We start from the raw sequence: 18449 nt of genomic DNA, 5'->3' as shown, positions 1-18449 counted from the left end.
CGCGGTAGTTGGATTCCCTCTACCTTCTTTGTAGGACCTTCAACCAGGTGAGCATTGTTGGGTGGATGTTCGTTCCAACGTTGTTGTCACTTGTAGGTCATGTTGAAAGAATTGATACCTTCTAAATCAACCCAGGGTGGCTTGCGTGCTTTCAAACGTGTTGTTGCTGGATCTTGAAGGGCATCATACAACGGAGAGTTCTTATGAGAGGTGATCTTCTTGAGCAAGATTACCTTAGCTGCTCTCTTCCTTAGATCTTGCGGAGCGATATTAGCTAGGACTGGTAGCCACTGTGTGGGAGTAGATACAACATTACCAGTGATAATCCTCATGGTCTCATTGAGTTGCACATCAATCTTAGTAGTATGAGCGCTGTTTTCCCATACAGAGGCACAATATTCACCAGCAGAATACACAAGAGCGAGTGCAGCAGAACGTAGAGTATTAGCGCATGCACCAAAGCTACTTGCGGCAATCTTTCGAAGTAGATTCGCTCTTGAGACAAGTTTCTTCGATAACTTGATGCACTGTTGTTTGAATGCCAAGGACCGATCCAGAGTGATCCCAAGATATATTGGATTGTAGTTATGGGGTACTTTGATTCCGTCAAAAGTCACATGTAGCTTCCTTTGGGCTTCTTTATTATTTTGATGGAATGCAGTAACCTCATTCTTGTTTGGGTTAGGTTGAAGTCTCCATTTGTGGAAGTAATCGCTCAGTTTCTCCAGATCACTAGTTAGAACATTCTCACAGTTCATGATATCTTTACTCTGGATAATTAATGCTAGGTCGTCTGCATACTGGATTTTCATGGAATCTGTGTGAGGAATGTCATGGATATACAGGTTAAACAAAATGGGGGCCAGAACTGATCCCTGAGGTAGGCCATTGTTTAGAACCCTCCACCTGCTGGCTTGCCCATTCAGGAACACCTTAAATCGCCTGTCAGAAAGCATGTTGTTCATTAAAAGTGCCAACTTTTGACATGGGATGATTTCAATAAATTTGGACATCAAGAGCTCCCTCCATACAGTGCCGTAAGCTGCTGTATGATCCAAGAAAACTGCAGCTGATTTGAGACCCCGTTGAAATCCAGCTTCTACTACAGTTGTCAATGTTAAGACCTGATCGCAGCAACTCCGATGTTTCCTAAAGCCACCATTTGATCAATGGCCTCTTGAATGCGATTTAGAATAAGCCTTTCTAGTAGCTGATAGGTCATGCTGACTAGTGATATTGGTCGATAATGAGAAGCATCAGTTCCCTCTTTTCCCGATTTCAAGATGGCAATTATTTTAGCCTGTTTGAAAAGCTTCCGTAATTTTCCATTTTTTCAGAATTTCATTGAAAAATCCAATAAGCCACATCTTTGTTTTCGGTCCGATGGATTTAAGAAAATCTGGATATATGCCATCAAAGCCAGCGGCTTTCTTTACCTTTAGCATATTCAAGGCTTTATCAAGTTCCACATTGCAGACGTCATGTGACTAGACTGGATGTCGTTTTAGATGGGACCTCTTTATGTACAGTTCATTTTTCACAGTTCGTGTATGTTCTTTGTCTATTTTAGGTTTTGAAATATTCATCAGTCTGGATGCAACAGCATTAGCATTCACCAAGTTTTCTAATGAGGTTCCAGGCTTTCCGACTAGAATGTGTGAAGTTGAGTCCTGCCGTTGTTTTATGCCATTTTTCTCTTCTGTTCTTATTCAGAGCTTTCAAGAGGTCATCAGCTGTCACGTCGTCGTGAGATTCTTGATATTTGGCATATAACTCATCACATTCTTGGGACCATCCTGGGATGTTCTCCTTCCGGAAATCACGTGGGATACATTTCGTGGCACGTTCATAATTGGATGGTACTGGAGGAATCCATTGAACGGTATTATCTAGACCTTTATGAGATAATTCCCAGTTTGCATGTTGAAAATTCCATCGAGCTTGAGGTACGGAGGTGACTAATGGAATTTCAGTACCAAAATGAATTATGACCGGCCTATGCTGGCTGTGTGAGAAAGACATGATGACTTTTCGTTGCGTCATTTCGTTATTTCTAGATCTAGATGTGATGCACAAATCAAGATAATAATCCTGTAACCATCTGCCAGATCGGAACGTTCCAGAATCTTTAGCATTATACACAAGATGAAGATTGTGATGTCCATCCATTCATTTAGAATAGCTCCATTTTGGTCTTCTTTCTGGTATCCCCAGACATGACTTTGACTGTTGAAATCACCAACATACACAACTGGATGACTGAAGAATCTTACAGGTGGATTTGGCCAACTAACTTGCGGTGGTTTAAAATATTTGCAACCGTGGTGCCGGCAACTTCTACATCCAAAACCAAAATATCCGCCGTTCTATCCCGGTAAGTTACTTTGTAGTCAGTTTTATGGGACCTGAAATATGTTGCAATGCCGTACTGTTCATCATTTATGTACCCATCCAGAACATATCAATAAATTCTTCCTCTTCTGTAAAGATCTGAATCATTCTTGGTGTGAGTCTCCTGTATTGCTATAACATCTACTTCGTTCTGCAGCATCAGACGTGAAAGGTATTGACTTCTAGCAGAGGAAATCGATTGAATGTTCAAGTGATATATTCGTAAGCTGTTACCAATAGGGATTTACGAGTGTTGTGTGCATGGTTTGCCCTGAAAAGGACTTTTCGTTAGTAAGACCTCTTGCATATTTGGTGCTGTGTAGCAGCACCTTTGTGGAAGAATTAGCCGGTATTAAATCGTTGCCCAGGAATCGCCCGATTGCAGTGGCCACAATCTTCGGGAAGGCTCCTTCCTTGATCGACAGGTGTATGACATTGACACACGCCTGGACTGAAACATCTGGCGACGAGGAACGTACGAATTTGGAGAACACCGAGAGGAAATAACAACAGGGAAGGGAGAGGGAAGGGAACTACCTACGTAAATCCTTAATGGCTGACAACCAGGTATTACTGAATTGATAGCCAGTGTCCCTGCTAAAATTGTGCCACGTCCGTGGAGCCATCTGGCGACGAATGAACGAACCATTTTCACTTCTATTAGAACGTCTAAATTTCGAAACGTCATTGTTTAAGAAGCCATTCTCGCGGACAGTCGAGATTTTCTTCTGATGACGCAGAGCACAGTTCTCTGCGAAGCGTAAAGAATTTCACCTTATTTTCTTGACACGGCATAAGCCCAAAGGCCCATAGAGTATCATGTCTATTTTCAAATATTGTTAAGAGAAGCGACGGATTCAGAATTATAGGAAAATATTGCGCAAGTACATTCTCTCCTCTACATGCTAAAGCCAGAATCGAACCCTCATAATTTGGATCATGAGTGGAACAAACCACTGATTGAGCGGTGTGTGAGTTAAGTTTGTAGCTTTTTACGGCTAACGGTCCCTCAGTTAAGTTTGTAGCTTTTTACGGCTAACGGTCCCTCGAATTCGAACCGTGTCTGCGTGTTCCTTAACTCAGAAAGGATTGAAGACTTTTTGTAGAATAACTTTTTATTACAAGTAGAAAGGTCTGGTTGCTAATTACAAAGTTGCTTACATGGTCTGCTTAGTATAAGACCAGCAGCATGTCACGTTTGTGACCGTCGTGTACTGCACAGAACAGTGGTGAAGAGAATGAACCTCGAGTAGGGATTCCTTCCTTCATTTATACTATCTTAATGTACAAAGATCAATATAGTCATAACAGCAAGAGGCTGTTATGACCAACAGCCCTCATGACGCATGGGGTACAATGGTCAGTGCGAGTCATGATGTTGGTTCTCCAGTGAGTAACCACCTCATGACTGGCCTTTACAAAGTTTGTCCTGACTCACAGGGAGAGTCATCTTATTTGTGAAATATGTCTTATGATTAATATATACAGATCTGAGTAATATCTTACAGTTTGGAACCTTTCAGACAATACATTAAAATGAATATTCCTGTGAATTAGCAGGAATATTAGATACAGGTGATATTTCGGGCAAGGAATATAACTCCTCCCCTCTTTGTCTATTGTTACTGTCCTCAGTAACATTTGGTTTTCTAGTTCTACAGTTTACATATATTTGATACAGTTTTTTTCTAAAAATTAACAGTATTATACATAGTATGATTATCATAATGGTCATATTAACAGGAGTAACCTCTTTCATTACAGTATATTCGGGAGTTAGAGGTTGTAGGTCCAGTTTTAACTTATTCACATCGAGGTGGGAATAATGGAAATGGATTTCATTCCTTGTAAAGTGTTCCTTTTGAGCATAGAGGAATGGGAACTTATGGACATATTTCGTTGGTTTTTGTTCAAGAGTAACTCCCATAGCTGATATGGGGCATGAGATATTAGAATATACAATACAAGGCCCTGAGATATATACAGATTTTTGAGAATTAGGGCATGTTTGTAATAACATAGTAGGTTTTACACTATAAAAAAGGATATGTTCATCATTTAAGGGTTGGAATAATCTCACATCATTTTTCACAACTGCAAACTCACATCCTGTGGTTTCAGTTAAATTACATGCGGTTATTCTAGTATTATAATAAACACATACATAAGATTGAGTACCTTTTTTACATGAGACACTGGACCATTTTAATGTTGGTCCTTGCAAGTAATATCTTTCTAAAGGGATAAGTATAATTTCATCCATAGTTGGTAACGGAGATACTTCATACAATTGGTATTGGTTTGCATCTGTGATAGGTACTGACAACACTACAATTAATTCTGAGTCCAACATAAGAACTTGGGTTTTAGTAAATTTAAGGTTTTCATACAAGTGATAAGAGTCCGTATGAATTATAGATTTTGTTGGGTAGACAGATTGTAAATGCTTCATAATGTTCGTGAGATCCTTTTGGGAAAACATCTTGACGTTTGTCATATCACTGAAGGAAAGGCTGATGGTATCTTCCAGAGTGTGCACTATCTTGTTGAATTTATCCACACAGAGTAAAATATATTGGTAATGTTCTAGTATACTTATTTCAAAATTATCTTTCTGTAACATACTTTGAATTACCCTCATATTTAGATTGACCTGGTTCATTTCATTGTAAAATTTCTTAGCGACAGTATTGCTAAAAGAAACAAGTTTATTAATGTGCTGAATTTCGTCCGTACGGCTCTTTCTTAAAGCATTTATTTGATTCTGTAGGTGATCCAAATCGTCCTGGTCCAGATTACCAGAAATGAATTTAATTACACTTCCTAATCCATTGATTAAACCTCTCTTGTACCTGGGTGAACTGGGCAATAATTTATTTAACTCCTTCCTAGTGTTCTTTAAACTTTCTGTTAGTTCATACATTAAATATGGGAAGGTGTTGATGGCATGTGATAAAAGGTGAGAAGTGGTTTCGTGAATATTGTTGTATGAGTCGAGTAGACTGGTTAAATTAAAGCTGAACATAAATTTGTGATAATTACTAATTATGACTGCGGGTCCCAGTGGATCGGCATAGAATCCCTGAGTCTTTACTCGTTCGGTGTTGATGAAGCAGTGTCCTGGGAAGAACCTGAAAGGGAAAGGATTTCTCTCTTAGGTTTGATATCCCTGAAATTTCTAACGTGGGTCTTACAATTTTTCATCTTGCAATAAACCCTGTTTTTCTGAATCTTAGTAATGGTGCCCTCGTTATAGAGGTTTTTGGATTTCTTATTTCGGGTTAAGGGGTCTAGTACATAGACAGTTTCCCCGATTTTGTACGAGTGAGAAAAGGTAGAGGTGTTAGGTTGAATGTTACTACTTCTTAAAACTTGTAACTGCTGGCTTTGTCTTTGGATATATTCATTGACTTGAGGAGAAGGGGAAAAAATATGATCTAGAGCTTTATAGTATGGACCATAGATTATATTGAATGGGGGTTGCTTGGTAGCAGAATGTATTGAGGAATTATAGTTCGTGATGGTAGTAGTTAAAAGTTGCGTGAGAGGGGTAAACTTGTCGTGATCTCTTGAAATACGCAATTTCTCTAACAGGGTGGAATTCAGTCTCTCTGCTGGGGAATTCGATGAAGAATTTAGTGGAGTTGTAGCATGATACTCGATATTAGTAGCTTTGCAGTACTCCTTAATTAAGTTATTCTCGAACTCTCCGCCTTGGTCATGGGTGATTTGTTTGGGAAATCCATGGTGTGAGAAATACACCTGGAGTTGGTTCAGTACGGCAAAGGCTGTGCCATTGGGCAGTACATAGGCTTGTCCGTACTTCGAAAATACATCCAAAAGTGTCAAGACACGATTTTGTTCGAAGTGGAACGTGTCCACGTGAATCTGAGCAAAGGGGGTGATCAGCAGTGATCGGACCTTGGTTCGATACTTGGTTGGGGTGTCGTTCGTACTTATTCCGTTGGCAGAGGTTGCACTGGTTTATTAGGTTTCGAACGTGTTCCCTTAGATGTGGCCAATAATATTTTGTTTGTAGATGTTCGACAGTCTCCGTAATTCCATTGTGGTTTGTAGAGTGATACTGTAGGATTAATTGTTTCTGTTTGTCATGAGCTTCGACATCTTCCAGAAACTTGGATGTTTTTATGATTATTAATTCTGAAGTAAAGAGCTTTTGACAAGTCCTAATAAATGGGATCTCTAATGTTAAATCATCAAAGTAGACAGCGTATCTGTTAGACGTGATGATTGTCCGGAGTAAAAGATTATTTAAATCTTGATAGAGGTTTTCGTGTGTAACCAACATGATGTGTCGTGTATGTCTCTTGAATAGCTTTTGTTCAATGACTTTCGGAGTATTACCATATTTAACAATGATTTGGTTTCGGTTCTGATTTAGACTCCTTCCAGATAATTTCAAAGTAAAAATGGGATCCTCTTGGTTTGAATGCACCGTTTCGTTATCAATCTCATCCTGGTATTTGTCATCTCCAGGGATGGCTACATTTGACATTGTTTCTTCATTCAAGTTGATCTCTACTCGCGAGAGCGCGTCTGCTACGCAGTTTGACTTTCCTTTGATGTATTTAATGTCAAAGTCGAATTCTCCTAGTTTTACTTTCCATCGGTAAAGTCTAGAACTAGGGTCCTTCAACGTGAATAGCCATTGCAGTGGGCGGTGGTCACACTCTACTTGAAAGTGTCGGCCCCATAAGTAGGGTTTGAAATGCCTGCAGCTTTCTACTATTGCAAGTAACTCTCTTTCGATAGTAGAATACTTCCTCTCGGCAGGGTTTAGTGTCCTAGAATAATATGCAATGGGATGCCCCTTCTGTGATAGGACGCTTCCCAAAGCGAAGTCTGAACTGTCTGTAGTGAAGACAAAAGTTTCCTCAAAGTCAGGATAGGCTAGCACAGGAGAGTTAATTAGAAGGGTCTTGAGAGTCTCGAATGCGCACTGGTATTCGGCATTCTCAGTATCAATTTTTGATCCCTTTTTCAGACAGCGAGTCATAGGCTGAGCGACTTTAGCGAAATCCTTAATGAATTTCCTATAGAATCCTGCCAAACCAAGAAATTGCTTGATTTCCTTGGTGGTTTTCGGTATGGGGTATCCCTTTATTGATGCTATTTTGTCAGGATTGGGCTTCACTCCGTCTTGTGATACAACGTGACCAAGAAAAGCGACCTCCTTGTGGAGAAACCCTGTTTTGTCAAGTTGTATCTTGAGGTTTACCTCCCTGAGTTTCTGGAGCACTAGTTCCAAATGTTGGATGTGTTCCTCCAATGATTTGCTGTACACAATTATATCATCGATATAAACAAAGCAAAACTTGTACAAGAATGGCCTTAAGACATTGTCCATTACACGCTGAAACGTGGCCGGAGCATTTCGGAGTCCGAATGGCATCTTTGGAACATTAAGTGCCTATTATCAATGGTGAAGGCTGTCTTTTCTATGGACCTGGGGTCCATCTCTATTTGGTGAAAACCTTGGTCTAGATCTAGTGTGCTGAAATATTGGCAGTTCCCTAAATTGTCGAGGATTTCTTCAATTCTAGGAAGAGGGTATTTATCCTCAATGGTCTTTCTGTTTAATTGCCTAAAGTCAATTACCAATCTCCATTTCTTCTGTCCTGAAGGGTCAGGTTTCTTTGGTACTATCCAAATCGGATTACAGTACGGAGATTCACTGTGGGTTATTATCCCCTGATCCAGTAATTTCTCTACCTCCTCGTTGAGTATTTTCTTTAATTGCGGGGGGTAGCGGTAGTTCTTTTGATAAACCGGATCTTCGTCTGTCGTGCGAATGTAATGTTTCATCGCACTGGAGAAGGAAAGGTCACAGCCCGGATAGTAGAAGACATCAAAATATTGTGAACAAAGTTTCTGAATAGCCTTACTTTCTAAGTCATTCGTGTGCTGTGTGCGAAGGTGATCTGTTATGTCTCTGTCTGAAATGGAGTTTGTTTCCAAAGGTTGGATATCTATGTTTTCCAGGGGTTCGACAAGTATGGGTTCGTCGAACTGTTGTTTCAACTGCGTTTTCGTAGGATATAACACTTGGTAATCTTCTGCATGTAATATCGCATCAGGGAAATACATTCCCTTGTATTCGAACATAGGAACATATACATCGCCTTGCTGGATGTTAACCGGAATTGCGGTAAACTGAGAGTCTGAAGCGAGTTGAAAGCTTTTTTGCTTGTTAGGTGAGTGGTAGTAGAAAGGTATGTCTTTACCTGCTAAGGTGACTTTCTTTAAACCATAGTCAATTTTCGCACCTAGCTTAGCAAAATCGGCAGTACCGATCAAAGCATCAAAATAGTTGTGCCATTGCATTACTCTAAAATTTACAGGAATGTTTATGTCATGGTCTTGGAAAATAGGGTACTGAACATTGTCATCACCTATAGTCTCAGAGTGAACAGACTGAATACAAAACTGTTCTTTGAATATGAAATCCGGAAAGAGCGAATATGCTACAGAGGGATTCATAATGGAGTTGCAAGCTCCGCTATCAATGAGAAGCTTAAGACCGCATAGTGTGATGAAAGGCAACTGAGGAGCATTGTAAATGTTATTCAGGTCTTCGGCCGTGGAGACTGGGCCAAACGAAATTCCTGAGTGTAGTCCTCGTTTTCGCTCTCAAAGTACTCATTTGGAAAGTAGGATGAGTCGACCTGAGTGTCGTATGTATTTTCCATCTGAAGATATTCTTCGCTAGAAGAGTTTTCAGGCGGTGGGTCTTCGATTGTTTCCGCGTGGGAGTTCAAATTTCCTCGAATAGTGGAAACGCCTGACATGGGTTTTGGAAATTGTTGATGTGATTGTTGGGGAGAGAAACGTCTACCAATATGGCTGGGCGTAGGGTAGGGACGATTCGTTGGAATATTTGGTCTCGAAGGTTGTGGGTTTCGTTGAGCTGCAGGCTGAGAAATTTGTTGAGGTGTGATAGTAGTCCAATGAGGTCGGCTTGGTTGGTTCGGTACATGATGTGCAGGTTGGTTTGAATGATTATATGTGTTCTGAGGTCTCCCTTGTGAGAAGGGTCTTGAAAACGTGAATGGATTATGACTTGAGTTGTGTGAGGGCGGCTTACTACTCATGAATCTATTTTGAGTTGTCGACCGTGTTCCTCTTAATTGATCCATGTAGTTTTCGTGTGATCTGTCATTGTCATATGATCTACAGGTTCTAAGAGCTTGGCTGAGGTCTGTGATTTGAGCGTAACGTAGGTATGAGCGATATGGCTCTAATATACCGGCTTTAAATGTGTGTAAGCTTATTTCTTCTAACTCTCTTAGTTTCAATTCTAATATCTGGTCTCTGTAGTTGATTTTACAGAGGCTTTTGTACCGAAGGGTTAGCGAATCTAAGCGTTCATGGTAATCAGTGTAGGATTCATTAGCTTTCTGAAAACAATTCGAGATTTCCTGTATTAAGAGGCGTTTGTCTCTAACATCTCCATATTTTCTTACTAACTTCTCTTTAAATCTCTCGTAACTAGTGTTGGCATCTAAATCCAAAATGCTACATGCGTCTCCTTTCAATTTAGATTTTACCACATTGAATAGGAAGTTATTAATGAGGTCTGCATGTGGGACTGTAGCAGCTCTCTTAAAATTATTTAAGAAAGAGTCGCACCTTGCAAGAAAATAATCTAAGCTACAGGAAGAACTTCCGTTAAATTCAGGTAATAGTTGGATATGAGCATATTCAAATTTTGAAAGAAGTTCTTGCTCAGACATATTGAATTATTAATAATATGTGAACGAGATAAAATAAGTTAATAAATTATTAGTTTATTTCAATGATGGTGAAAAGCAAAGAATCTATTGGATCTTGCTAGTTCGCATTCAATTGAAAAAGAATTGTATAATTATTATTATTATTATTATTATTATTATTATTATTATTAAGTTTGAATTGAACCAGATTATCTAACTTGGGTTCACCGAAAGTATTCTTTTAAAGAAAACGAGGAAAGCGAAAAACCTAATTAATTGATCTCAGTAATGCACTCTTTTACTTTGTGTGGCTGATGTTTCACTTACAGACTGGAAAAGATGAGCAGCGATTTCAGCATCCTCTTGTCCTGGTGGTGATCAGCTTGGCGTCTTGTCCTTGGTGAGTCGGGTACAGCAGCAGTAGAACGGATAGCCAGCAGGCGTGTCGGCAGGTAGTCGGAAAGGCTTCTCGTGGAAGTTGTCACTCACACCTCCAACAGCTTTGTAGTCTATCTGGCTAGGATGGACGGTTTGCCTATCCCGGACGGGCCCCCAGTTAAGTTTGTAGCTTTTTACGGCTAACGGTCCCTCAGTTAAGTTTGTAGCTTTTTACGGCTAACGGTCCCTCGAATTCGAACCGTGTCTGCGTGTTCCTTAACTCAGAAAGGATTGAAGACTTTTTGTAGAATAACTTTTTATTACAAGTAGAAAGGTCTGGTTGCTAATTACAAAGTTGCTTACATGGTCTGCTTAGTATAAGACCAGCAGCATGTCACGTTTGTGACCGTCGTGTACTGCACAGAACAGTGGTGAAGAGAATGAACCTCGAGTAGGGATTCCTTCCTCCATTTATACTATCTTAATGTACAAAGATCAATATAGTCATAACAGCAAGAGGCTGTTATGACCAACAGCCCTCATGACGCATGGGGTACAATGGTCAGTGCGAGTCATGATGTTGGTTCTCCAGTGAGTAACCACCTCATGACTGGCCTTTACAAAGTTTGTCCTGACTCACAGGGAGAGTCATCTTATTTGTGAAATATGTCTTATGATTAATATATACAGATCTGAGTAATATCTTACAGTTTGGAACCTTTCAGACAATACATTAAAATGAATATTCCTGTGAATTAGCAGGAATATTAGATACAGGTGATATTTCGGGCAAGGAATATAACTTGTGTAGTCATGGTGACTTTGTTGTTCATGAAAGTGCAAGTCATGTTGTGTTGTCAGAAATATTTCCTGTCCTTTATTTGGAAAGCATGGCGTTAGTGATATATTACAGCCGACGTAGAAATGATAAAGTGGTGGCTTACGTTGTATATCTGTCAGGGTTCAAGGACGACGTGACAACAGACATTCCATCTCGGCAGAAAGACCTCATGCCGGTAAGAAGAAGTCGCCATCTACAAAAGATTAAACCAGGGGTACCCGACACATCTTCCGACGTCTTTGACGTGATCGTTTCCGTCTACAGCAGGGTTTCTGTCTCTGAGGTACGCTCAAGGACCCCTTAGTCACTGAGCATTCAGTAAACATAAAACAGAATTTTCTAATGATACCATGTCTGATTTTATTCGTATAGTTTAGAACTAGTATTTACCTTCCTTGAAAGTTTAACTTAACTTAATTTACATAACGATGCCGCCGGCCGTAGCCGTGTTGAAACACCGGATCGCGTGAGATCTCCGAAGTTAAGCAACATCGGGCGTGGTAAAGATTTGGGTGGGTTGCCACGCGCTGTTAGTGAAGGGAATGGAGGAGCGGAAAGGAACTGGCAACCCTATCGTACACTCTTACCTTACCTTACACAAAGATACTTTATAGATGCACAGAAATTATAAAACAGTGCGACACAAGGCTAAAAATTAACACAGTCTGGATCTGGAGACTTACTTGAAAAAATTCGCTTGTTGGGGTTGTTGGATCAATGGGACGGATGATGGCTGTTTTCCAAAGACCAAGTGTTTTACAAGCGTAGTCACTCGAAGCGAAGATCAGCCTCTAAATTAGCTCTGTTTCCGCAGCTCGTTTCTATTTGTGTGAGAGCAGACAAGGCACACTCAGACAGGTATGTTGTCGTGAAAGGCATTAAACGCAATATTTCTTCTCTAGAAAGTGTAGGGTATAGAGGACGTCGTACACACAAGAGTCGATCAGAGACGTGGAGTTGTGATCATTCATGGAACTTCCTGGACCTAAACATGCCACTCCAATCTCATTCTCTACATACATCATACTTCTATTTATTTTTCACTTTCTCTCTGCCAAGATACTTCGGCTAGTTTATCTTCCTCAACGGAAGGCAGATCAAGTTCAGTATCAAAGAAGGGATTTCTGATCCACGGGATTTTCTCAGCCAGATATGGAAAATATGGTCTGCATGTGGATACTAGCAATTCCAAGTGTCTCACAATTACATCACTTGAAGTATATCTTCTTTTTTCGCTCCTAACTTGTACTGTATATCGACCAAGTTAAGAGTTACAATACTGTATATAAGTTATACAACAGTGAAGACATTTAATAGAATGGTAGAATTGTGTGTGTACAATAACATTTCTTACAGCTTATATTTGTATACAACTTAAATCCAACAGCTGTCATTGTCAGAGCAATAGCTTAGGCGTGTTCTCACATCGGTACGTGCTGGATTAGGGGTCACACTGTGTTTACTGGTAATGAAAAAGGAAAAGCAGAATGCTTAGGTAAATCAGCTGCTACGTCTCATTTGGGTATTGCATATCACAAATCTCCGATATTCTACGTTCAAAGACAAATCCGGCAAGATACATTTTATATCACTAGAATATATTATGGACATGTAGTTTGAAAGGATCTGTTACGCGAGAAATACTTTTTTCCGGAAGTTCAAAATCGATTATTGTAAAAGCATTAGTGCCGAACTTTGTTTTCACTCAAGTTCTAAATGGTCTTGGAAAATTTAAATCTTATTTGGAACGCTTTAAACTTAACGTTACAAACGCCTACTTATGTTTCTGTGGATCAATTCAGACAGTGAATAATTATATATTTGAGTGTTCTGTGTTTGAAATGAGAAGATATTTTTTGCAATACTACCTGAATAGCTGTAAGCTGGAACTTCTTCAAGAGACAGTGTTTTTAAGTGCAGTTTCTCGCAATCATTAACAAAATTATTTTAAACTAAGTTATTTTATAAGAATTCTCTTTATTATGATTTTAACCTATAACCCTGATAGAGGTACCTTTGGTAAAATATGGTTTCTGTTTTGTTTTGGGTTACAAGTGTTTGGGAATGGCTCCACTGCGCTATCCTCTCGGTCTGAGTAGGTGACGCTCAAATCTCAGAAACAATGTAACGCTGAACAAAGTAACACGTGCCACCGTACACTTGGCATTATTACGCACGAGATAACTCAACAATCACATCCGATGATGACGTTATCGGATTGCAGCGAGTGAAAACAAAATGGCGCCGAATACAGAGTATCTTCTTTTCTTTCTTTTCTTAGAAGCGGGAGGTCAGTGCGTGACCATGCAGTGCGGCCAATTAGATACGTTATGCTTTCACTAGAGGGAAACGTGAAACCTCGTGTCGGCGTATAGCCCACTCCTGTCGAATGACACTTAACGTCTCCATCCGATAGACGAAACACCATCAACAGCACATTTTCACTTCATACGTGCACTGCGGAGATGTTTGGAATTGAAATCAGAATATTAGCACGTAATCTAGTGATTAGTATTTATTTCAATCAATCAATCAATCAATCAATCAATCAATCAATCAATCAATCAATCAATCAATCAATCAATCAATCAATCAATCACCACTGATCTGCATTTAGGGTGGTCGCCCAGGTGACAGATTCCCTATTGTTGTTTTCCTAGCTTTTTCTTAAATGATTGCAAAGAAGTTGGAAAATTATTGAACATTTCCCTTAGTAAGTTATTCCAATCTCTAACTCCCCTTCCTATAAACGAATATTTGCCGCAATTTTTCCTCTTGAATTTCAACTCTATCTTCATATTGTGATCTTTCCAGCTTTTAAAGACACCACTCAACCTATATCCGTAATATTACAGGAAGCGGTTCAAGAGATAGGGCTGGAGGGAGGAGCATCGCACGTGCCATTGCACAGTGTTGCCACATTCCTGAATTCCTTTCTCATTCCCTTCGCTTTTGGCACTCTTTTACGTTAGTTCAGACCGCTGTGTTCTGCAGTACGTAACTCAGAAATGAGAAGTTCGTCAACACCAGAAAAACGAGCCGGCCAGAAAGCTTATCTCCATGGCGACCGCAGTGCATCCACCCTCGTATCCATGGCAACCCTATCCCCTAGTCCCTTCTCCCCATCCAAGCAGGCAGTAAACGATCCGCTCTCTAGGAACTGTCAGAATCCATCCTTCAGTATTATGACTATAGTGTCATTCCAGGCCATCTCTTCACTGACAGCTCGGGACATACCGCTTAGTCGAGCAGCTCCTTTCCTTACTCCGAAGTCTTCCCAGCCCAAAATTGGCAACAATTGATAAAAATACTCTTCTTATTCTTCTTCTTCATCCGTTTGCCCTCCAGGGTCGTTTTTTCCCTCAGACTCAGCCAGGGATCCCGCCTCTACAACCTCAACGGCAGTGTCCTGGAGCTTCAGACTCTGGGCCGGGGGATACAACGGGGGAGGTTGACCAGTAACTCGCCCAGGCGGCCTGACCTGCTATGCTGAACAGGGACCTTGTGGGGGGATGGGAAGTTTGGAAGGCATAGATAAGGAAGATCGAAGGAAGCGGCCGTGCCCGTAAGTTAGGTACCATCCCAGCATTTGCCTGGAGGAGAAGTAGGAAACCACCGAGGTCGATAGCTGCAGTCGCTTAAGTGCGGCCAGTATTCAGTAATCGGGAGATAGTAGGTTCGAACCCCACTGTCGGCAGCCCTAAATGGCTTTCCGTGGTTTCCCATTTTCACACCAGGCAAATGTTGGGGCTGTACCTTAATTAAGGCCACGGCCGCTTCCTTCCCATTCCTAGGCCGTTCCTATCCCATCGTCGCCGTAAGACCTATCCGCGTCTGTGCGACGTAAAGCAAATAGAAAGGTAGAAGTAGGAAACCACGGAAAATCACTTCCAGGATGGCTGAGGAGGGAATCGTACCTCCTCTACTCAGCTGACCTCCCGAGGCTAAGTGGACCCCGTTCCAGCCCTCGTACTACTTTTACAATTTTCGTGGCAGAGCCGAGAAACGAACCCGGGATTCTGGGGGGGTAACACTACTCTTTTTTCGGAAATCACCCAGACCAAATCAGGCTGATTTTCTGTTGATTTTTTCGGTTCTCGGGTCAAGTAGTCCTGGTGATGATCCCATACACTGGAGTCATACTCTAATTGGCGTCTTACCAGAGACTTATATGCCCTCGCCTTTACATCCTTACTACAACTCCTAAATACCCTCATAACCATATGAAGAGAACCGTAACTTTTATTTACATTCCCGTTTATATCATTACCCAAATGATAGTCTTTCCTTCTATTAACACCTTGGTATTAACATGAGACTGTCACTCAAATCGCCAAGGAGAAATTGGCGAATTGGAATTGGGATGATAAGAGGACGTCGAAAAGAATCTACTGGTGTGCATAAAAGCAATGTTTCACGTTGTGGAGAGTATGAGGTCAGTCTTCAAGACGGGCGTCACAGCGGACAGTGTGAGTGAGTGCAATGTTTATGCGTCTATTGTGAAGTAGGCTATAAGAGCAACCTGACGGTACGGTTCATGTGGCTAAAAGTATGGACAACGGGCAGTACTTGGCACGTTTTAAAGCTAAACGTCAAAGTGCTTAGTCGCTGGATCTGGATAAACGAAGCTCAAAAGTAAGTCACAGCATTTATCTTTCCAGATCGTACAGTTACATGCGGCTCTATCCGATATGACCTAATATGCCACCAACAGCGCTGAATTGAGTGGTATCAACGACAGCACTGCTCTTGTCAAGTGCGAGCTAAAATATGTTCATGGACCGAGACAAGAAATATCCTCGGATACCTCGTCAACCCACCTCATGTCAATATTTCAAAAGAGCGACATCATTCACCTTTTCGTGAAGTTATCAGGTCATAAATGTCCTCGGTATGACTTCAACTAAGCTCGTGACAGTATTTCTTAAACGAGGAACGTCATCCACCATTTAAAATAGTTATTAGCCCATAAATGTGCTCGAGACAGAAAGATTTATTAAATCATCCGTCCTCCAATGAGGGTGACCGTTCGGATCCGGAATACAGTTACAACTTCAATGGAATTAATGCGGGAGGAATGTTAATCACGTTCTCAGGTAGAGATGGAAGTGAATGATAAAGTCTCTTAGTATTACTACTTCTTCTATTTTGCAGAGTGGAACTTCCAAATTGTGTAGGAAGGTCAATGTCTGACTAGGGAGAGTTCCTCCTCCTCCAAATAGCAGGCCTCTGACAATCCACCGACCGACAGGTATTTTATACTGATGACAGGTAAGGCAAGCACGGAACATAAATAGCTTGCATTTCTAGGTCCACATCCCGAGCCTGATTTAGGTCTCTTTCGAAGCGAAAGGTGGGATCTAAGACCACTGCTTTTAAGTACTTTCTGTTGATGGCTATGATGTCCGCCCTGAGTCATCGGTAGGGACGCAGTGAACCTCCTCGTGCTCCTCCCATCCACGCTGTCTCAAGCCTGGAGCAATCGACCTTCTTACATGGTGGTGGCGATGGTTGCGCATTAGCTCAGCGCTCCGGCACAATCCCGGTACATATCCAAGGGTTTCTGTCTCATTGTAGCCATTTTGGCGGCAACGGGTTGTGTTGAATGACCTCTCAACCTTCTATTTAACTCACCTCACTGTCTAGCAGGTATCTCTCCTCCAGATATACATCGTGAGTCTGCAGCAAGACTGTAGGAATCTAAGGCATTGATCTTCAGGATCCGTACCCTATACGAATTACAACCACAAATCCGAAGGCTTAATAAAAAGCCTCGTTCATTCAAGAGAAAGCCTCAATGAACCTCCTTCAAAATTTCGAGTAAATTCATGGCGTTTCAGACACAGCTACCTCGCAGACTGGAAGCCACACTTCAGATCACGAGGAAAGTTGGTCAACATGGAAGGCGCTCACCAGGCTGCGCGCTGGATTTGGCAGATCAAAGACCAACATGAGAAAATGGATGTTCGCCTGCGGCGAAAAGAAGACCTTGAACCACTTCCTTGTGTGCAAGTTCTCGTCAAAACCTGATTGAACCCCCCAAGGAAGCGAGCGAATTGGCTAGATAATTGTTACATTCATGAATATTGAATTTTCACGACCGCATTGTCAACTTATTAGTTCGTGTTACGTAACACATTATACTTTGTTGAGAGGTGAGGCAAGCACGGAGCATAATAGCTTGCTTTTCTAGCTCCACATCCCGTGTCTGATTTAGGTGTTACGAAACACGACCTAGTAGGTTGAAAGTCGATTTCGATAATTGTTCATTACATTTTATTTGTGCAAGGTAGAAGGGGAGTACGACAAGGCTGCCCACTATCACCATATCTCTTTAAACTGTTCATAGGAAATGCAGTTGGAGAAATGAAAGGACATACTAAAGGGGTGATTTTTTAACTGTATTCAAGTGCACAGTATCCGATTTGCGGATGATATTGCTATCATAGCTCATTCTGAAAAGGATATGAATAAGAGGCTAAGAATATTCAACAAACCCTCATAAAAATGTAAACATACCGAAAGCATTATTAATGATAGACAAAAAGAACCTGCCGGTAGGAAAAACTAAAAATTAAATAACACACCGATAGAACAAGTCTCAGAATTTTCCTGTTTGGGTAGTGTAATTACTTCTGATAACAGATCTCTTTCGGAAATCAAGAAAAGGATAGTGCTAGCAAAACAAGCCTTCCGAAATAAGAAAAAACTTACTACTAAACAGCCATCTCACTTTGGAGATCAGAAAAATCATTTCTCAACATCTTTGTTTGGAGTGTGCTACTGTAAGGACGCGAAACATGGACATTAGGGAAACAGGAAGAAACAAAACTTAATGCTGTAGAAGTGTGGGTTTGGAGAAGAATTTAAAAAAACAAGTTAGATGGATAAAAAAACAAATGACTTCGTTTTATAGAATGTAAAGGAGGATCGATGTTTTATTAAATACGATAAAGAAGAGGAAAATAAAGTTCCTTGGACACGTACTGAGACATGCCTCTCTTCTCCGAACCAACACTGAAGGTAAAGAGACCCAGGGGACGACCGAGGGTGTGATACATCAGGAACTGGCATGTGGTTCACACGGCAACATGAAGAGGCTAGCA

The 18449-nt window shown here is 40.9% G+C and overlaps 1 protein-coding gene across 3 annotated transcripts in view; it reads right to left on the bottom strand.

Moving 5' to 3' along the window:
- The window catches only part of LOC136865874 (luciferin 4-monooxygenase), a 137611-nt gene that overhangs the window by 92928 nt on the left and 26234 nt on the right, over positions 1 to 18449 (bottom strand). The window lies entirely within an intron of this gene.

Source organism: Anabrus simplex, chromosome 3 (assembly GCF_040414725.1).
Source record: "Anabrus simplex isolate iqAnaSimp1 chromosome 3, ASM4041472v1, whole genome shotgun sequence".
NCBI classification, from domain to species: Eukaryota; Metazoa; Arthropoda; class Insecta; order Orthoptera; family Tettigoniidae; genus Anabrus; species Anabrus simplex.
The sequence above is the reverse complement of the archived record's forward strand: the minus strand, read 5'-3'. Positions and strand labels throughout refer to the sequence as shown.